Source organism: Microcebus murinus, chromosome 6, assembly GCF_040939455.1.
Source record: "Microcebus murinus isolate Inina chromosome 6, M.murinus_Inina_mat1.0, whole genome shotgun sequence".
Classification (NCBI taxonomy): Eukaryota; Metazoa; Chordata; class Mammalia; order Primates; family Cheirogaleidae; genus Microcebus; species Microcebus murinus.
The window spans coordinates 112,932,010-112,953,278 of NC_134109.1; the positions used below are offsets into that span (position 1 = coordinate 112,932,010).

The 21,269-nt window shown below is 62.8% G+C and overlaps 5 pseudogenes; all 5 read left to right on the forward strand.

Annotated features, from left to right (window-relative positions):
• Positions 1-1,974: 1,974 nt before the first annotated feature.
• Positions 1,975-2,093, forward strand: LOC142871546 (uncharacterized; annotated as a pseudogene).
• Positions 2,094-5,995: 3,902 nt separating this feature from the next.
• Positions 5,996-6,114, forward strand: LOC142871547 (uncharacterized; annotated as a pseudogene).
• A 3,901-nt stretch (positions 6,115-10,015) lies between these two features.
• LOC142871548 (uncharacterized) lies at positions 10,016-10,134 on the forward strand (annotated as a pseudogene).
• A 3,902-nt stretch (positions 10,135-14,036) lies between these two features.
• On the forward strand, positions 14,037-14,155 carry LOC142871549 (uncharacterized; annotated as a pseudogene).
• Positions 14,156-18,058: 3,903 nt separating this feature from the next.
• On the forward strand, positions 18,059-18,177 carry LOC142871550 (uncharacterized; annotated as a pseudogene).
• The last annotated feature ends 3,092 nt before the right edge of the window (positions 18,178-21,269 follow it).

The following is a 21,269-nucleotide window of genomic DNA, read 5'->3' on the forward strand; positions in this document are numbered from 1 at the left end:
ATTGAGTTTTCGGGTCCGGTGGGTGTCTGCACTTTTGTGCTGGGCACCCCAGGGAGGCCCGGGGGTGAGGGTCCGGTGGGTGTCTGCACTTTTGTGCTGGGCACCCCAGGGAGGCCCGGGGGCTGGCTGGACAACGCGGTCTGCTGGGCTGGGGGGGGGTTTGGAGGAGCAACTGATGCCCTTTGCACTTTGGGTAGCAAGTGTCTGAGGTGTCTCTGGGCCCTGTGCCATGTGGGGGCGGGGGCGGGGTGGGAGGAGGAGGAGGAGGAGGAGGAGCAGGAGGAGGAGGAGGAGGAGGAGGTGGGAAGGGCCCTGGCCTGCAGTCGTGTTCCCCGGGGTGGCACAGCATGTGGCTTCTTCCACAGGCTGCTTGGCCTGGGCTCCCTGCACCTGGGACTTTGGAGGACTGGCCCTGTGCTTGCCAACACTTCCTGCAGGGACCCAGAGCTGGGAGGTTGCATCTCTCAGCCCTGGGTCGGGCAGAGCCCCAGCGGGCCATGCCCACAACCTCTCTCAGCACGGGTCCCCCAGAAGGCTCCTTTGGGACCAGGATTCTCTTGCGGGTGACTCTTTAAGGTCTGGCCCCTGGATGGAGGGGCACCAGGAGTAGAGGAGCAGGAAGGGGAAGGGGGTGGCCATGCGAGGGGACACTTTGAGGCCAAGTCCCAGCTTCAGCCTGATCCTCCTGGGAACCCCGGGGTGGACATCACACCTCCTGGTTGCCCCGCTCTGAGACAAGGAGCCGGGCTTCGCATTCCCACAGCAGCCAGTCGTGGGCTGAGGACACCCGGGGCGTTGGGAACTCCCTGGCTTCTCCTTGGATTAACATCTGGAGCTGCTTGTGAATTGCGCCGCCACACACACCCGAGTGCAGGTGTCTTCCGCACAGACTGCGGGCCTCGCTCTTCTGAACGCCGCTAGCTCGCCACCCACCCACGGGAGAACCTGGTCAGGGTACTTTCTCTCGGGGGCAGACTCTCCTCCGGGCGGGCGACCGGTGTCTCTGTTTGCTCGTTTCTTTCTTCCATTTCGGGAAAGGCTTCCTTACTGGGTGTGGAAATCTCCTATGCCTTCCCTCGCCTATTCTGTCAGCTTTCAAATTCTCTTTCGGTTGCCACCCTCACAGATGGATTAGGAAACTCTTTGCGGTGCACTCATTAGTGAAATGACCTCAATGACGCTGGAATCCAATATCTAATCGCCGATTTCTAGCGAGTCCACACGCCAGGGTGGTTGGGGTCCAATGCAGCCCCGGCCAGGCCCAGGCCCCTTGGACTGGGCCACAGGAGGACACAGAGGAGGGTCCCGGCCCCCACGAAGCGGTGCCGGCAGTTCTCCAAGGGCTTGGGTGTTTTCCAGAGGGAGGAGATGGAGGGGACTGATTTCTTCAGCGCCCCACAAACCACGCCACCCCACCCCACCCATGGGACACATCCGGAGAGAGAGAGACGCCCCATACACTCGCTCCCCTCCCCCATGCGCTGTGCCCCAGCCCTGGCCCGGGGGAATAGGCGGCCGCCGGGCCACAGGGTGGGGGGCGCAGCTGAAAGGGGTTGTGGGGGAGGGCGGCCCCTGGCTGGGGTCAAAGGGCGAGCGCCCCGCCCGCCCGTGCGCAGTCAGCGGCCGCGGCGCGCTGGGGGTGGGGGGCGGGGAGGTGAAGGAGGCCAGGCGAGGAGAGGAGGGGGGCTGGAAGGTCTCCACCTTGGCGGGTCCAGCCGTGGAGGCGCATCTTGTGTGAGTGTGAGTGAGTGAGTGAGTGAGTGTGAGTGTGTGTGTATAGAGAGACAGCCCCCAACCCCGGCCCGCCGCTCCCTGCCCGCCCCGCCTGTCACCCCCGTCCCTCGGAGCCCGCCGGACCCGGCCGGCGAACTCAACAGGCCCGGCCCGGCCCGGCGCGGGGCCTGGGGCGGGAGGAGGCGGCGGGGAAGCGCAGAGAGGCTCGGCTTCTTGAGCGGGGCAGGGGCGCCCTCCGCCGTCCACGGCCACACCACCCCGAACGCGCCCGATCCCGTCTGGTCTCGGAAGCTAAGCAGGGTCGGGCCTGGTTAGAACTTGGATGGGAGACCGCCCGGGAATACCGGGTGCCCTAGGCTTCTTCTTCTTTTTTTTTTTTTTTTTTGCCGCGGGTTCTGTCGCGTTTCTGGGAGTGCGGGGGCGGCCCGGGGTGGGGGTGACCCCCACCCTCAGCGCCCGCCGCGGTGCCTGGCGCCCCAGCCCGCACCGTGGGGCCTCCTCTTGTCCCGAGCCGCGACACCGCCGCCACGCGACAGCATGCGTGGCTTCTGGACTGTCAGGTCTCAGACCAAAGGTCTGCTCTGTGGGAACCGACACGCTGGAGGAAACCTTGAGAGTCTGAGAGGGGAGGGAGTTCCAGAAGAAGGCCAGGATGTCATTTTGAGGGAGTATGTGACCAGAACTCGTCCCGTTGCTTTTGGGGTTCTATGGGCTACACGTAGGAATCTTTGGTGGTGGCACCTGATGTTGGGGGATCCGGAGTCACACCCAGACCTGCTCCACAGGCCTCCTTTTACTTTTCTCTTCGGATTCATTTTTTTTTTTTTTTTTGAGACAGAGTCTCGGTTTGTTGCCCAGGCTAGAGTGAGTGCCGTGGCGTCAGCCTAGCTCACAGCAACTTCAAACTCCTGGGCTCGAGTGATCCTTCTGCCTCAGCCTCCCGGGTAGCTGGGACTGCAGGCATGCGCCACCATGCCCCGCTAATTTTTTATATATATATCAGTTGGCCAATTAATTTCTTTCTATTTATAGTAGAGACGGGGTCTCGCTCTTGCTCAGGCTGGTTTTGAACTCCTGACCTTGAGCAATCCGCCCGCCTCGGCCTCCCAAGAGCTAGGATTACAGGCGTGAGCCACAGCGCCCGGCCGGATTCATTATTTTTAAAAAGTGTCTCTTATCTCTATTATTGCATTTTCCTTTCTCTCTCTTTTCAAGCAGATGATGGGAGTCCAAGTATTAAGGTGACATGTGTTGCCCGTGCCCCCCTCCCCCCCCCGTGTTCTTATTCATTTACCTCTCATGTTGTTCCAGCATATTGTGGGGGCACCAATGTTAAGGTCGGGTGCGTTGCCCTCTCCCAGCCTCCCCCCTCGGGTCAGAGCTTCAAGTGCGCCCATCCCCCAGTCGGTGCGCACCCACCCCATTCCTAATGGATGTGTATGCCCATCCCCTCCCCCCACCCGCCCGACACCCACCCGAAGAAGGTGATTCCTCTGTGTCCACTTAGGTGTCCATCGGTTCGTACCCATTTGCTGGTGAGCGCGAGCACGTGGTGCTCGTGTGTCCATTCTTGGGATACTTGGCTTACTGGAACGGGTTCCAGCTCTGGCCAGGAGAACCACGAGAGGTGCCCCCTCACCGCTGCTCCTCATAGCCGAATAGCACTCCGTGGTGTCCACGCGCCACATTTTATTTACCCACTCGTGGGTCGATGGGCACTCGGGTGGCTTCCAGGTCTTTGCGATTGTGACTTGTGCCCTGACTCTAACCCTAACCCTTACCCAGCCCGTCTCCTCCACGGCCCCTGCCTGACTGACTCCTTCCCGCCCGGCCTGTCACCTGTCACCGTCCTCTGCCCCTGCCTGACACGCTCCTCCCCGCCCGGGCCGTCACCGTCCTCGGCCCCTGCCTGACGGGGCTCCTCCGTCGCCTGGGCCTTCCAAGGGCTTGGTGTGGACGCTGGTTCCAGGACGCCCTCCCAGGAACCCGGTAGCAGGGCGGCCGCAGCGTCTCGCGCAACCCAACCGTCCGCCGGCTGGCCGCCGTGGCTAAGTGGCCTGCGGGGGACGTGCTCCCGCTGTGCCGTGGGGGCCCAGCCTGGTGTCTTCTCTGAGGCCCCCCCGGCTGCCGCTCCCCGCAAGGGGATAGCCGCGGAGGTGGGGACCGCCTCCTCATGGGGACGTACACCCAGCTCTCCATGTCGGATTCCGGGGCTCTCTGTCCTGCCAGAAGGCCCAGCTGGCCTGTGGGTCCTTAGAGTGGCAAAAACATCCGAAAACTGAGATTGAGTTTTCGGGTCCGGTGGGTGTCTGCACATTTGTGCTGGGCACCCCAGGGAGGCCCGGGGGTGAGGGTCCGGTGGGTGTCTGCACTTTTGTGCTGGGCACCCCAGGGAGGCCCGGGGGCTGGCTGGACAACGCGGTCTGCTGGGCTGGGGGGGGGGTTTGGAGGAGGAACTGATGCCCTTTGCACTTTGGGTAGCAAGTGTCTGAGGTGTCTCTGGGCCCTGTGCCATGTGGGGGCGGGGGCGGGGTGGGAGGAGGAGGAGGAGGAGGAGGAGCAGGAGGAGGAGGAGGAGGAGGAGGAGGTGGGAAGGGCCCTGGCCTGCAGTCGTGTTCCCCGGGGTGGCACAGCATGTGGCTTCTTCCACAGGCTGCTTGGCCTGGGCTCCCTGCACCTGGGACTTTGGAGGACTGGCCCTGTGCTTGCCAACACTTCCTGCAGGGACCCAGAGCTGGGAGGTTGCATCTCTCAGCCCTGGGTCGGGCAGAGCCCCAGCGGGCCATGCCCACAACCTCTCTCAGCACGGGTCCCCCAGAAGGCTCCTTTGGGACCAGGATTCTCTTGCGGGTGACTCTTTAAGGTCTGGCCCCTGGATGGAGGGGCACCAGGAGTAGAGGAGCAGGAAGGGGAAGGGGGTGGCCATGCGAGGGGACACTTTGAGGCCAAGTCCCAGCTTCAGCCTGATCCTCCTGGGAACCCCGGGGTGGACATCACACCTCCTGGTTGCCCCGCTCTGAGACAAGGAGCCGGGCTTCGCATTCCCACAGCAGCCAGTCGTGGGCTGAGGACACCCGGGGCGTTGGGAACTCCCTGGCTTCTCCTTGGATTAACATCTGGAGCTGCTTGTGAATTGCGCCGCCACACACACCCGAGTGCAGGTGTCTTCCGCACAGACTGCGGGCCTCGCTCTTCTGAACGCCGCTAGCTCGCCACCCACCCACGGGAGAACCTGGTCAGGGTACTTTCTCTCGGGGGCAGACTCTCCTCCGGGCGGGCGACCGGTGTCTCTGTTTGCTCGTTTCTTTCTTCCATTTCGGGAAAGGCTTCCTTACTGGGTGTGGAAATCTCCTATGCCTTCCCTCGCCTATTCTGTCAGCTTTCAAATTCTCTTTCGGTTGCCACCCTCACAGATGGATTAGGAAACTCTTTGCGGTGCACTCATTAGTGAAATGACCTCAATGACGCTGGAATCCAATATCTAATCGCCGATTTCTAGCGAGTCCACACGCCAGGGTGGTTGGGGTCCAATGCAGCCCCGGCCAGGCCCAGGCCCCTTGGACTGGGCCACAGGAGGACACAGAGGAGGGTCCCGGCCCCCACGAAGCGGTGCCGGCAGTTCTCCAAGGGCTTGGGTGTTTTCCAGAGGGAGGAGATGGAGGGGACTGATTTCTTCAGCGCCCCACAAACCACGCCACCCCACCCCACCCATGGGACACATCCGGAGAGAGAGAGACGCCCCATACACTCGCTCCCCTCCCCCATGCGCTGTGCCCCAGCCCTGGCCCGGGGGAATAGGCGGCCGCCGGGCCACAGGGTGGGGGGCGCAGCTGAAAGGGGTTGTGGGGGAGGGCGGCCCCTGGCTGGGGTCAAAGGGCGAGCGCCCCGCCCGCCCGTGCGCAGTCAGCGGCCGCGGCGCGCTGGGGGTGGGGGGCGGGGAGGTGAAGGAGGCCAGGCGAGGAGAGGAGGGGGGCTGGAAGGTCTCCACCTTGGCGGGTCCAGCCGTGGAGGCGCATCTTGTGTGAGTGTGAGTGAGTGAGTGAGTGAGTGTGAGTGTGTGTGTATAGAGAGACAGCCCCCAACCCCGGCCCGCCGCTCCCTGCCCGGCCCGCCTGTCACCCCCGTCCCTCGGAGCCCGCCGGACCCGGCCGGCGAACTCAACAGGCCCGGCCCGGCCCGGCGCGGGGCCTGGGGCGGGAGGAGGCGGCGGGGAAGCGCAGAGAGGCTCGGCTTCTTGAGCGGGGCAGGGGCGCCCTCCGCCGTCCACGGCCACACCACCCCGAACGCGCCCGATCCCGTCTGGTCTCGGAAGCTAAGCAGGGTCGGGCCTGGTTAGAACTTGGATGGGAGACCGCCCGGGAATACCGGGTGCCCTAGGCTTCTTCTTCTTTTTTTTTTTTTTTTTTGCCGCGGGTTCTGTCGCGTTTCTGGGAGTGCGGGGGCGGCCCGGGGTGGGGGTGACCCCCACCCTCAGCGCCCGCCGCGGTGCCTGGCGCCCCAGCCCGCACCGTGGGGCCTCCTCTTGTCCCGAGCCGCGACACCGCCGCCACGCGACAGCATGCGTGGCTTCTGGACTGTCAGGTCTCAGACCAAAGGTCTGCTCTGTGGGAACCGACACGCTGGAGGAAACCTTGAGAGTCTGAGAGGGGAGGGAGTTCCAGAAGAAGGCCAGGATGTCATTTTGAGGGAGTATGTGACCAGAACTCGTCCCGTTGCTTTTGGGGTTCTATGGGCTACACGTAGGAATCTTTGGTGGTGGCACCTGATGTTGGGGGATCCGGAGTCACACCCAGACCTGCTCCACAGGCCTCCTTTTACTTTTCTCTTCGGATTCATTTTTTTTTTTTTTTTTTGAGACAGAGTCTCGGTTTGTTGCCCAGGCTAGAGTGAGTGCCGTGGCGTCAGCCTAGCTCACAGCAACTTCAAACTCCTGGGCTCGAGTGATCCTTCTGCCTCAGCCTCCCGGGTAGCTGGGACTGCAGGCATGCGCCACCATGCCCCGCTAATTTTTTATATATATATCAGTTGGCCAATTAATTTCTTTCTATTTATAGTAGAGACGGGGTCTCGCTCTTGCTCAGGCTGGTTTTGAACTCCTGACCTTGAGCAATCCGCCCGCCTCGGCCTCCCAAGAGCTAGGATTACAGGCGTGAGCCACAGCGCCCGGCCGGATTCATTATTTTTAAAAAGTGTCTCTTATCTCTATTATTGCATTTTCCTTTCTCTCTCTTTTCAAGCAGATGATGGGAGTCCAAGTATTAAGGTGACATGTGTTGCCCGTGCCCCCCTCCCCCCCCGTGTTCTTATTCATTTACCTCTCATGTTGTTCCAGCATATTGTGGGGGCACCAATGTTAAGGTCGGGTGCGTTGCCCTCTCCCAGCCTCCCCCCTCGGGTCAGAGCTTCAAGTGCGCCCATCCCCCAGTCGGTGCGCACCCACCCCATTCCTAATGGATGTGTATGCCCATCCCCTCCCCCCACCCGCCCGACACCCACCCGAAGAAGGTGATTCCTCTGTGTCCACTTAGGTGTCCATCGGTTCGTACCCATTTGCTGGTGAGCGCGAGCACGTGGTGCTCGTGTGTCCATTCTTGGGATACTTGGCTTACTGGAACGGGTTCCAGCTCTGGCCAGGAGAACCACGAGAGGTGCCCCCTCACCGCTGCTCCTCATAGCCGAATAGCACTCCGTGGTGTCCACGCGCCACATTTTATTTACCCACTCGTGGGTCGATGGGCACTCGGGTGGCTTCCAGGTCTTTGCGATTGTGACTTGTGCCCTGACTCTAACCCTAACCCTTACCCAGCCCGTCTCCTCCACGGCCCCTGCCTGACTGACTCTTTCCCGCCCGGCCTGTCACCTGTCACCGTCCTCTGCCCCTGCCTGACACGCTCCTCCCCGCCCGGGCCGTCACCGTCCTCGGCCCCTGCCTGACGGGGCTCCTCCGTCGCCTGGGCCTTCCAAGGGCTTGGTGTGGACGCTGGTTCCAGGACGCCCTCCCAGGAACCCGGTAGCAGGGCGGCCGCAGCGTCTCGCGCAACCCAACCGTCCGCCGGCTGGCCGCCGTGGCTAAGTGGCCTGCGGGGGACGTGCTCCCGCTGTGCCGTGGGGGCCCAGCCTGGTGTCTTCTCTGAGGCCCCGCGGCTGCCGCTCCCCGCAAGGGGATAGCCGCGGAGGTGGGGACCGCCTCCTCATGGGGACGTACACCCAGCTCTCCATGTCGGATTCCGGGGCTCTCTGTCCTGCCAGAAGGCCCAGCTGGCCTGTGGGTCCTTAGAGTGGCAAAAACATCCGAAAACTGAGATTGAGTTTTCGGGTCCGGTGGGTGTCTGCACTTTTGTGCTGGGCACCCCAGGGAGGCCCGGGGGTGAGGGTCCGGTGGGTGTCTGCACTTTTGTGCTGGGCACCCCAGGGAGGCCCGGGGGCTGGCTGGACAACGCGGTCTGCTGGGCTGGGGGGGGGGTTTGGAGGAGGAACTGATGCCCTTTGCACTTTGGGTAGCAAGTGTCTGAGGTGTCTCTGGGCCCTGTGCCATGTGGGGGCGGGGGCGGGGTGGGAGGAGGAGGAGGAGGAGGAGGAGCAGGAGGAGGAGGAGGAGGAGGAGGAGGTGGGAAGGGCCCTGGCCTGCAGTCGTGTTCCCCGGGGTGGCACAGCATGTGGCTTCTTCCACAGGCTGCTTGGCCTGGGCTCCCTGCACCTGGGACTTTGGAGGACTGGCCCTGTGCTTGCCAACACTTCCTGCAGGGACCCAGAGCTGGGAGGTTGCATCTCTCAGCCCTGGGTCGGGCAGAGCCCCAGCGGGCCATGCCCACAACCTCTCTCAGCACGGGTCCCCCAGAAGGCTCCTTTGGGACCAGGATTCTCTTGCGGGTGACTCTTTAAGGTCTGGCCCCTGGATGGAGGGGCACCAGGAGTAGAGGAGCAGGAAGGGGAAGGGGGTGGCCATGCGAGGGGACACTTTGAGGCCAAGTCCCAGCTTCAGCCTGATCCTCCTGGGAACCCCGGGGTGGACATCACACCTCCTGGTTGCCCCGCTCTGAGACAAGGAGCCGGGCTTCGCATTCCCACAGCAGCCAGTCGTGGGCTGAGGACACCCGGGGCGTTGGGAACTCCCTGGCTTCTCCTTGGATTAACATCTGGAGCTGCTTGTGAATTGCGCCGCCACACACACCCGAGTGCAGGTGTCTTCCGCACAGACTGCGGGCCTCGCTCTTCTGAACGCCGCTAGCTCGCCACCCACCCACGGGAGAACCTGGTCAGGGTACTTTCTCTCGGGGGCAGACTCTCCTCCGGGCGGGCGACCGGTGTCTCTGTTTGCTCGTTTCTTTCTTCCATTTCGGGAAAGGCTTCCTTACTGGGTGTGGAAATCTCCTATGCCTTCCCTCGCCTATTCTGTCAGCTTTCAAATTCTCTTTCGGTTGCCACCCTCACAGATGGATTAGGAAACTCTTTGCGGTGCACTCATTAGTGAAATGACCTCAATGACGCTGGAATCCAATATCTAATCGCCGATTTCTAGCGAGTCCACACGCCAGGGTGGTTGGGGTCCAATGCAGCCCCGGCCAGGCCCAGGCCCCTTGGACTGGGCCACAGGAGGACACAGAGGAGGGTCCCGGCCCCCACGAAGCGGTGCCGGCAGTTCTCCAAGGGCTTGGGTGTTTTCCAGAGGGAGGAGATGGAGGGGACTGATTTCTTCAGCGCCCCACAAACCACGCCACCCCACCCCACCCATGGGACACATCCGGAGAGAGAGAGACGCCCCATACACTCGCTCCCCTCCCCCATGCGCTGTGCCCCAGCCCTGGCCCGGGGGAATAGGCGGCCGCCGGGCCACAGGGTGGGGGGCGCAGCTGAAAGGGGTTGTGGGGGAGGGCGGCCCCTGGCTGGGGTCAAAGGGCGAGCGCCCCGCCCGCCCGTGCGCAGTCAGCGGCCGCGGCGCGCTGGGGGTGGGGGGCGGGGAGGTGAAGGAGGCCAGGCGAGGAGAGGAGGGGGGCTGGAAGGTCTCCACCTTGGCGGGTCCAGCCGTGGAGGCGCATCTTGTGTGAGTGTGAGTGAGTGAGTGAGTGAGTGTGAGTGTGTGTGTATAGAGAGACAGCCCCCAACCCCGGCCCGCCGCTCCCTGCCCGGCCCGCCTGTCACCCCCGTCCCTCGGAGCCCGCCGGACCCGGCCGGCGAACTCAACAGGCCCGGCCCGGCCCGGCGCGGGGCCTGGGGCGGGAGGAGGCGGCGGGGAAGCGCAGAGAGGCTCGGCTTCTTGAGCGGGGCAGGGGCGCCCTCCGCCGTCCACGGCCACACCACCCCGAACGCGCCCGATCCCGTCTGGTCTCGGAAGCTAAGCAGGGTCGGGCCTGGTTAGAACTTGGATGGGAGACCGCCCGGGAATACCGGGTGCCCTAGGCTTCTTCTTCTTTTTTTTTTTTTTTTTTGCCGCGGGTTCTGTCGCGTTTCTGGGAGTGCGGGGGCGGCCCGGGGTGGGGGTGACCCCCACCCTCAGCGCCCGCCGCGGTGCCTGGCGCCCCAGCCCGCACCGTGGGGCCTCCTCTTGTCCCGAGCCGCGACACCGCCGCCACGCGACAGCATGCGTGGCTTCTGGACTGTCAGGTCTCAGACCAAAGGTCTGCTCTGTGGGAACCGACACGCTGGAGGAAACCTTGAGAGTCTGAGAGGGGAGGGAGTTCCAGAAGAAGGCCAGGATGTCATTTTGAGGGAGTATGTGACCAGAACTCGTCCCGTTGCTTTTGGGGTTCTATGGGCTACACGTAGGAATCTTTGGTGGTGGCACCTGATGTTGGGGGATCCGGAGTCACACCCAGACCTGCTCCACAGGCCTCCTTTTACTTTTCTCTTCGGATTCATTTTTTTTTTTTTTTTTTGAGACAGAGTCTCGGTTTGTTGCCCAGGCTAGAGTGAGTGCCGTGGCGTCAGCCTAGCTCACAGCAACTTCAAACTCCTGGGCTCGAGTGATCCTTCTGCCTCAGCCTCCCGGGTAGCTGGGACTGCAGGCATGCGCCACCATGCCCCGCTAATTTTTTATATATATATCAGTTGGCCAATTAATTTCTTTCTATTTATAGTAGAGACGGGGTCTCGCTCTTGCTCAGGCTGGTTTTGAACTCCTGACCTTGAGCAATCCGCCCGCCTCGGCCTCCCAAGAGCTAGGATTACAGGCGTGAGCCACAGCGCCCGGCCGGATTCATTATTTTTAAAAAGTGTCTCTTATCTCTATTATTGCATTTTCCTTTCTCTCTCTTTTCAAGCAGATGATGGGAGTCCAAGTATTAAGGTGACATGTGTTGCCCGTGCCCCCCTCCCCCCCCCGTGTTCTTATTCATTTACCTCTCATGTTGTTCCAGCATATTGTGGGGGCACCAATGTTAAGGTCGGGTGCGTTGCCCTCTCCCAGCCTCCCCCCTCGGGTCAGAGCTTCAAGTGCGCCCATCCCCCAGTCGGTGCGCACCCACCCCATTCCTAATGGATGTGTATGCCCATCCCCTCCCCCCACCCGCCCGACACCCACCCGAAGAAGGTGATTCCTCTGTGTCCACTTAGGTGTCCATCGGTTCGTACCCATTTGCTGGTGAGCGCGAGCACGTGGTGCTCGTGTGTCCATTCTTGGGATACTTGGCTTACTGGAACGGGTTCCAGCTCTGGCCAGGAGAACCACGAGAGGTGCCCCCTCACCGCTGCTCCTCATAGCCGAATAGCACTCCGTGGTGTCCACGCGCCACATTTTATTTACCCACTCGTGGGTCGATGGGCACTCGGGTGGCTTCCAGGTCTTTGCGATTGTGACTTGTGCCCTGACTCTAACCCTAACCCTTACCCAGCCCGTCTCCTCCACGGCCCCTGCCTGACTGACTCCTTCCCGCCCGGCCTGTCACCTGTCACCGTCCTCTGCCCCTGCCTGACACGCTCCTCCCCGCCCGGGCCGTCACCGTCCTCGGCCCCTGCCTGACGGGGCTCCTCCGTCGCCTGGGCCTTCCAAGGGCTTGGTGTGGACGCTGGTTCCAGGACGCCCTCCCAGGAACCCGGTAGCAGGGCGGCCGCAGCGTCTCGCGCAACCCAACCGTCCGCCGGCTGGCCGCCGTGGCTAAGTGGCCTGCGGGGGACGTGCTCCCGCTGTGCCGTGGGGGCCCAGCCTGGTGTCTTCTCTGAGGCCCCGCGGCTGCCGCTCCCCGCAAGGGGATAGCCGCGGAGGTGGGGACCGCCTCCTCATGGGGACGTACACCCAGCTCTCCATGTCGGATTCCGGGGCTCTCTGTCCTGCCAGAAGGCCCAGCTGGCCTGTGGGTCCTTAGAGTGGCAAAAACATCCGAAAACTGAGATTGAGTTTTCGGGTCCGGTGGGTGTCTGCACTTTTGTGCTGGGCACCCCAGGGAGGCCCGGGGGTGAGGGTCCGGTGGGTGTCTGCACTTTTGTGCTGGGCACCCCAGGGAGGCCCGGGGGCTGGCTGGACAACGCGGTCTGCTGGGCTGGGGGGGGGGTTTGGAGGAGGAACTGATGCCCTTTGCACTTTGGGTAGCAAGTGTCTGAGGTGTCTCTGGGCCCTGTGCCATGTGGGGGCGGGGGCGGGGTGGGAGGAGGAGGAGGAGGAGGAGGAGCAGGAGGAGGAGGAGGAGGAGGAGGAGGTGGGAAGGGCCCTGGCCTGCAGTCGTGTTCCCCGGGGTGGCACAGCATGTGGCTTCTTCCACAGGCTGCTTGGCCTGGGCTCCCTGCACCTGGGACTTTGGAGGACTGGCCCTGTGCTTGCCAACACTTCCTGCAGGGACCCAGAGCTGGGAGGTTGCATCTCTCAGCCCTGGGTCGGGCAGAGCCCCAGCGGGCCATGCCCACAACCTCTCTCAGCACGGGTCCCCCAGAAGGCTCCTTTGGGACCAGGATTCTCTTGCGGGTGACTCTTTAAGGTCTGGCCCCTGGATGGAGGGGCACCAGGAGTAGAGGAGCAGGAAGGGGAAGGGGGTGGCCATGCGAGGGGACACTTTGAGGCCAAGTCCCAGCTTCAGCCTGATCCTCCTGGGAACCCCGGGGTGGACATCACACCTCCTGGTTGCCCCGCTCTGAGACAAGGAGCCGGGCTTCGCATTCCCACAGCAGCCAGTCGTGGGCTGAGGACACCCGGGGCGTTGGGAACTCCCTGGCTTCTCCTTGGATTAACATCTGGAGCTGCTTGTGAATTGCGCCGCCACACACACCCGAGTGCAGGTGTCTTCCGCACAGACTGCGGGCCTCGCTCTTCTGAACGCCGCTAGCTCGCCACCCACCCACGGGAGAACCTGGTCAGGGTACTTTCTCTCGGGGGCAGACTCTCCTCCGGGCGGGCGACCGGTGTCTCTGTTTGCTCGTTTCTTTCTTCCATTTCGGGAAAGGCTTCCTTACTGGGTGTGGAAATCTCCTATGCCTTCCCTCGCCTATTCTGTCAGCTTTCAAATTCTCTTTCGGTTGCCACCCTCACAGATGGATTAGGAAACTCTTTGCGGTGCACTCATTAGTGAAATGACCTCAATGACGCTGGAATCCAATATCTAATCGCCGATTTCTAGCGAGTCCACACGCCAGGGTGGTTGGGGTCCAATGCAGCCCCGGCCAGGCCCAGGCCCCTTGGACTGGGCCACAGGAGGACACAGAGGAGGGTCCCGGCCCCCACGAAGCGGTGCCGGCAGTTCTCCAAGGGCTTGGGTGTTTTCCAGAGGGAGGAGATGGAGGGGACTGATTTCTTCAGCGCCCCACAAACCACGCCACCCCACCCCACCCATGGGACACATCCGGAGAGAGAGAGACGCCCCATACACTCGCTCCCCTCCCCCATGCGCTGTGCCCCAGCCCTGGCCCGGGGGAATAGGCGGCCGCCGGGCCACAGGGTGGGGGGCGCAGCTGAAAGGGGTTGTGGGGGAGGGCGGCCCCTGGCTGGGGTCAAAGGGCGAGCGCCCCGCCCGCCCGTGCGCAGTCAGCGGCCGCGGCGCGCTGGGGGTGGGGGGCGGGGAGGTGAAGGAGGCCAGGCGAGGAGAGGAGGGGGGCTGGAAGGTCTCCACCTTGGCGGGTCCAGCCGTGGAGGCGCATCTTGTGTGAGTGTGAGTGAGTGAGTGAGTGAGTGTGAGTGTGTGTGTATAGAGAGACAGCCCCCAACCCCGGCCCGCCGCTCCCTGCCCGCCCCGCCTGTCACCCCCGTCCCTCGGAGCCCGCCGGACCCGGCCGGCGAACTCAACAGGCCCGGCCCGGCCCGGCGCGGGGCCTGGGGCGGGAGGAGGCGGCGGGGAAGCGCAGAGAGGCTCGGCTTCTTGAGCGGGGCAGGGGCGCCCTCCGCCGTCCACGGCCACACCACCCCGAACGCGCCCGATCCCGTCTGGTCTCGGAAGCTAAGCAGGGTCGGGCCTGGTTAGAACTTGGATGGGAGACCGCCCGGGAATACCGGGTGCCCTAGGCTTCTTCTTCTTTTTTTTTTTTTTTTTTGCCGCGGGTTCTGTCGCGTTTCTGGGAGTGCGGGGGCGGCCCGGGGTGGGGGTGACCCCCACCCTCAGCGCCCGCCGCGGTGCCTGGCGCCCCAGCCCGCACCGTGGGGCCTCCTCTTGTCCCGAGCCGCGACACCGCCGCCACGCGACAGCATGCGTGGCTTCTGGACTGTCAGGTCTCAGACCAAAGGTCTGCTCTGTGGGAACCGACACGCTGGAGGAAACCTTGAGAGTCTGAGAGGGGAGGGAGTTCCAGAAGAAGGCCAGGATGTCATTTTGAGGGAGTATGTGACCAGAACTCGTCCCGTTGCTTTTGGGGTTCTATGGGCTACACGTAGGAATCTTTGGTGGTGGCACCTGATGTTGGGGGATCCGGAGTCACACCCAGACCTGCTCCACAGGCCTCCTTTTACTTTTCTCTTCGGATTCATTTTTTTTTTTTTTTTTTGAGACAGAGTCTCGGTTTGTTGCCCAGGCTAGAGTGAGTGCCGTGGCGTCAGCCTAGCTCACAGCAACTTCAAACTCCTGGGCTCGAGTGATCCTTCTGCCTCAGCCTCCCGGGTAGCTGGGACTGCAGGCATGCGCCACCATGCCCCGCTAATTTTTTATATATATATCAGTTGGCCAATTAATTTCTTTCTATTTATAGTAGAGACGGGGTCTCGCTCTTGCTCAGGCTGGTTTTGAACTCCTGACCTTGAGCAATCCGCCCGCCTCGGCCTCCCAAGAGCTAGGATTACAGGCGTGAGCCACAGCGCCCGGCCGGATTCATTATTTTTAAAAAGTGTCTCTTATCTCTATTATTGCATTTTCCTTTCTCTCTCTTTTCAAGCAGATGATGGGAGTCCAAGTATTAAGGTGACATGTGTTGCCCGTGCCCCCCTCCCCCCCCCCGTGTTCTTATTCATTTACCTCTCATGTTGTTCCAGCATATTGTGGGGGCACCAATGTTAAGGTCGGGTGCGTTGCCCTCTCCCAGCCTCCCCCCTCGGGTCAGAGCTTCAAGTGCGCCCATCCCCCAGTCGGTGCGCACCCACCCCATTCCTAATGGATGTGTATGCCCATCCCCTCCCCCCACCCGCCCGACACCCACCCGAAGAAGGTGATTCCTCTGTGTCCACTTAGGTGTCCATCGGTTCGTACCCATTTGCTGGTGAGCGCGAGCACGTGGTGCTCGTGTGTCCATTCTTGGGATACTTGGCTTACTGGAACGGGTTCCAGCTCTGGCCAGGAGAACCACGAGAGGTGCCCCCTCACCGCTGCTCCTCATAGCCGAATAGCACTCCGTGGTGTCCACGCGCCACATTTTATTTACCCACTCGTGGGTCGATGGGCACTCGGGTCCCTTCCAGGTCTTTGCGATTGTGACTTGTGCCCTGACTCTAACCCTAACCCTTACCCAGCCCGTCTCCTCCACGGCCCCTGCCTGACTGACTCCTTCCCGCCCGGCCTGTCACCTGTCACCGTCCTCTGCCCCTGCCTGACACGCTCCTCCCCGCCCGGGCCGTCACCGTCCTCGGCCCCTGCCTGACGGGGCTCCTCCGTCGCCTGGGCCTTCCAAGGGCTTGGTGTGGACGCTGGTTCCAGGACGCCCTCCCAGGAACCCGGTAGCAGGGCGGCCGCAGCGTCTCGCGCAACCCAACCGTCCGCCGGCTGGCCGCCGTGGCTAAGTGGCCTGCGGGGGACGTGCTCCCGCTGTGCCGTGGGGGCCCAGCCTGGTGTCTTCTCTGAGGCCCCGCGGCTGCCGCTCCCCGCAAGGGGATAGCCGCGGAGGTGGGGACCGCCTCCTCATGGGGACGTACACCCAGCTCTCCATGTCGGATTCCGGGGCTCTCTGTCCTGCCAGAAGGCCCAGCTGGCCTGTGGGTCCTTAGAGTGGCAAAAACATCCGAAAACTGAGATTGAGTTTTCGGGTCCGGTGGGTGTCTGCACTTTTGTGCTGGGCACCCCAGGGAGGCCCGGGGGTGAGGGTCCGGTGGGTGTCTGCACTTTTGTGCTGGGCACCCCAGGGAGGCCCGGGGGCTGGCTGGACAACGCGGTCTGCTGGGCTGGGGGGGGGGTTTGGAGGAGGAACTGATGCCCTTTGCACTTTGGGTAGCAAGTGTCTGAGGTGTCTCTGGGCCCTGTGCCATGTGGGGGCGGGGGCGGGGTGGGAGGAGGAGGAGGAGGAGGAGGAGCAGGAGGAGGAGGAGGAGGAGGAGGAGGTGGGAAGGGCCCTGGCCTGCAGTCGTGTTCCCCGGGGTGGCACAGCATGTGGCTTCTTCCACAGGCTGCTTGGCCTGGGCTCCCTGCACCTGGGACTTTGGAGGACTGGCCCTGTGCTTGCCAACACTTCCTGCAGGGACCCAGAGCTGGGAGGTTGCATCTCTCAGCCCTGGGTCGGGCAGAGCCCCAGCGGGCCATGCCCACAACCTCTCTCAGCACGGGTCCCCCAGAAGGCTCCTTTGGGACCAGGATTCTCTTGCGGGTGACTCTTTAAGGTCTGGCCCCTGGATGGAGGGGCACCAGGAGTAGAGGAGCAGGAAGGGGAAGGGGGTGGCCATGCGAGGGGACACTTTGAGGCCAAGTCCCAGCTTCAGCCTGATCCTCCTGGGAACCCCGGGGTGGACATCACACCTCCTGGTTGCCCCGCTCTGAGACAAGGAGCCGGGCTTCGCATTCCCACAGCAGCCAGTCGTGGGCTGAGGACACCCGGGGCGTTGGGAACTCCCTGGCTTCTCCTTGGATTAACATCTGGAGCTGCTTGTGAATTGCGCCGCCACACACACCCGAGTGCAGGTGTCTTCCGCACAGACTGCGGGCCTCGCTCTTCTGAACGCCGCTAGCTCGCCACCCACCCACGGGAGAACCTGGTCAGGGTACTTTCTCTCGGGGGCAGACTCTCCTCCGGGCGGGCGACCGGTGTCTCTGTTTGCTCGTTTCTTTCTTCCATTTCGGGAAAGGCTTCCTTACTGGGTGTGGAAATCTCCTATGCCTTCCCTCGCCTATTCTGTCAGCTTTCAAATTCTCTTTCGGTTGCCACCCTCACAGATGGATTAGGAAACTCTTTGCGGTGCACTCATTAGTGAAATGACCTCAATGACGCTGGAATCCAATATCTAATCGCCGATTTCTAGCGAGTCCACACGCCAGGGTGGTTGGGGTCCAATGCAGCCCCGGCCAGGCCCAGGCCCCTTGGACTGGGCCACAGGAGGACACAGAGGAGGGTCCCGGCCCCCACGAAGCGGTGCCGGCAGTTCTCCAAGGGCTTGGGTGTTTTCCAGAGGGAGGAGATGGAGGGGACTGATTTCTTCAGCGCCCCACAAACCACGCCACCCCACCCCACCCATGGGACACATCCGGAGAGAGAGAGACGCCCCATACACTCGCTCCCCTCCCCCATGCGCTGTGCCCCAGCCCTGGCCCGGGGGAATAGGCGGCCGCCGGGCCACAGGGTGGGGGGCGCAGCTGAAAGGGGTTGTGGGGGAGGGCGGCCCCTGGCTGGGGTCAAAGGGCGAGCGCCCCGCCCGCCCGTGCGCAGTCAGCGGCCGCGGCGCGCTGGGGGTGGGGGGCGGGGAGGTGAAGGAGGCCAGGCGAGGAGAGGAGGGGGGCTGGAAGGTCTCCACCTTGGCGGGTCCAGCCGTGGAGGCGCATCTTGTGTGAGTGTGAGTGAGTGAGTGAGTGAGTGTGAGTGTGTGTGTATAGAGAGACAGCCCCCAACCCCGGCCCGCCGCTCCCTGCCCGCCCCGCCTGTCACCCCCGTCCCTCGGAGCCCGCCGGACCCGGCCGGCGAACTCAACAGGCCCGGCCCGGCCCGGCGCGGGGCCTGGGGCGGGAGGAGGCGGCGGGGAAGCGCAGAGAGGCTCGGCTTCTTGAGCGGGGCAGGGGCGCCCTCCGCCGTCCACGGCCACACCACCCCGAACGCGCCCGATCCCGTCTGGTCTCGGAAGCTAAGCAGGGTCGGGCCTGGTTAGAACTTGGATGGGAGACCGCCCGGGAATACCGGGTGCCCTAGGCTTCTTCTTCTTTTTTTTTTTTTTTTTTGCCGCGGGTTCTGTCGCGTTTCTGGGAGTGCGGGGGCGGCCCGGGGTGGGGGTGACCCCCACCCTCAGCGCCCGCCGCGGTGCCTGGCGCCCCAGCCCGCACCGTGGGGCCTCCTCTTGTCCCGAGCCGCGACACCGCCGCCACGCGACAGCATGCGTGGCTTCTGGACTGTCAGGTCTCAGACCAAAGGTCTGCTCTGTGGGAACCGACACGCTGGAGGAAACCTTGAGAGTCTGAGAGGGGAGGGAGTTCCAGAAGAAGGCCAGGATGTCATTTTGAGGGAGTATGTGACCAGAACTCGTCCCGTTGCTTTTGGGGTTCTATGGGCTACACGTAGGAATCTTTGGTGGTGGCACCTGATGTTGGGGGATCCGGAGTCACACCCAGACCTGCTCCACAGGCCTCCTTTTACTTTTCTCTTCGGATTCATTTTTTTTTTTTTTTTTTGAGACAGAGTCTCGGTTTGTTGCCCAGGCTAGAGTGAGTGCCGTGGCGTCAGCCTAGCTCACAGCAACTTCAAACTCCTGGGCTCGAGTGATCCTTCTGCCTCAGCCTCCCGGGTAGCTGGGACTGCAGGCATGCGCCACCATGCCCCGCTAATTTTTTATATATATATCAGTTGGCCAATTAATTTCTTTCTATTTATAGTAGAGACGGGGTCTCGCTCTTGCTCAGGCTGGTTTTGAACTCCTGACCTTGAGCAATCCGCCCGCCTCGGCCTCCCAAGAGCTAGGATTACAGGCGTGAGCCACAGCGCCCGGCCGGATTCATTATTTTTAAAAAGTGTCTCTTATCTCTATTATTGCATTTTCCTTTCTCTCTCTTTTCAAGCAGATGATGGGAGTCCAAGTATTAAGGTGACATGTGTTGCCCGTGCCCCCCTCCCCCCCCCCGTGTTCTTATTCATTTACCTCTCATGTTGTTCCAGCATATTGTGGGGGCACCAATGTTAAGGTCGGGTGCGTTGCCCTCTCCCAGCCTCCCCCCTCGGGTCAGAGCTTCAAGTGCGCCCATCCCCCAGTCGGTGCGCACCCACCCCATTCCTAATGGATGTGTATGCCCATCCCCTCCCCCCACCCGCCCGACACCCACCCGAAGAAGGTGATTCCTCTGTGTCCACTTAGGTGTCCATCGGTTCGTACCCATTTGCTGGTGAGCGCGAGCACGTGGTGCTCGTGTGTCCATTCTTGGGATACTTGGCTTACTGGAACGGGTTCCAGCTCTGGCCAGGAGAACCACGAGAGGTGCCCCCTCACCGCTGCTCCTCATAGCCGAATAGCACTCCGTGGTGTCCACGCGCCACATTTTATTTACCCACTCGTGGGTCGATGGGCACTCGGGTCCCTTCCAGGTCTTTGCGATTGTGACTTGTGCCCTGACTCTAACCCTAACCCTTACCCAGCCCGTCTCCTCCACGGCCCCTGCCTGACTGACTCCTTCCCGCCCGGCCTGTCACCTGTCACCGTCCTCTGCCCCTGCCTGACACGCTCCTCCCCGCCCGGGCCGTCACCGTCCTCGGCCCCTGCCTGACGGGGCTCCTCCGTCGCCTGGGCCTTCCAAGGGCTTGGTGTGGACGCTGGTTCCAGGACGCCCTCCCAGGAACCCGGTAGCAGGGCGGCCGCAGCGTCTCGCGCAACCCAACCGTCCGCCGGCTGGCCGCCGTGGCTAAGTGGCCTGCGGGGGACGTGCTCCCGCTGTGCCGTGGGGGCCCAGCCTGGTGTCTTCTCTGAGGCCCCGCGGCTGCCGCTCCCCGCAAGGGGATAGCCGCGGAGGTGGGGACCGCCTCCTCATGGGGACGTACACCCAGCTCTCCATGTCGGATTCCGGGGCTCTCTGTCCTGCCAGAAGGCCCAGCTGGCCTGTGGGTCCTTAGAGTGGCAAAAACATCCGAAAACTGAGATTGAGTTTTCGGGTCCGGTGGGTGTCTGCACTTTTGTGCTGGGCACCCCAGGGAGGCCCGGGGGTGAGGGTCCGGTGGGTGTCTGCACTTTTGTGCTGGGCACCCCAGGGAGGCCCGGGGGCTGGCTGGACAACGCGGTCTGCTGGGCTGGGGGGGGGGTTTGGAGGAGGAACTGATGCCCTTTGCACTTTGGGTAGCAAGTGTCTGAGGTGTCTCTGGGCCCTGTGCCATGTGGGGGCGGGGGCGGGGTGGGAGGAGGAGGAGGAGGAGGAGGAGCAGGAGGAGGAGGAGGAGGAGGAGGAGGTGGGAAGGGCCCTGGCCTGCAGTCGTGTTCCCCGGGGTGGCACAGCATGTGGCTTCTTCCACAGGCTGCTTGGCCTGGGCTCCCTGCACCTGGGACTTTGGAGGACTGGCCCTGTGCTTGCCAACACTTCCTGCAGGGACCCAGAGCTGGGAGGTTGCATCTCTCAGCCCTGGGTCGGGCAGAGCCCCAGCGGGCCATGCCCACAACCTCTCTCAGCACGGGTCCCCCAGAAGGCTCCTTTGGGACCAGGATTCTCTTGCGGGTGACTCTTTAAGGTCTGGCCCCTGGATGGAGGGGCACCAGGAGTAGAGGAGCAGGAAGGGGAAGGGGGTGGCCATGCGAGGGGACACTTTGAGGCCAAGTCCCAGCTTCAGCCTGATCCTCCTGGGAACCCCGGGGTGGACATCACACCTCCTGGTTGCCCCGCTCTGAGACAAGGAGCCGGGCTTCGCATTCCCACAGCAGCCAGTCGTGGGCTGAGGACACCCGGGGCGTTGGGAACTCCCTGGCTTCTCCTTGGATTAACATCTGGAGCTGCTTGTGAATTGCGCCGCCACACACACCCGAGTGCAGGTGTCTTCCGCACAGACTGCGGGCCTCGCTCTTCTGAACGCCGCTAGCTCGCCACCCACCCACGGGAGAACCTGGTCAGGGTACTTTCTCTCGGGGGCAGACTCTCCTCCGGGCGGGCGACCGGTGTCTCTGTTTGCTCGTTTCTTTCTTCCATTTCGGGAAAGGCTTCCTTACTGGGTGTGGAAATCTCCTATGCCTTCCCTCGCCTATTCTGTCAGCTTTCAAATTCTCTTTCGGTTGCCACCCTCACAGATGGATTAGGAAACTCTTTGCGGTGCACTCATTAGTG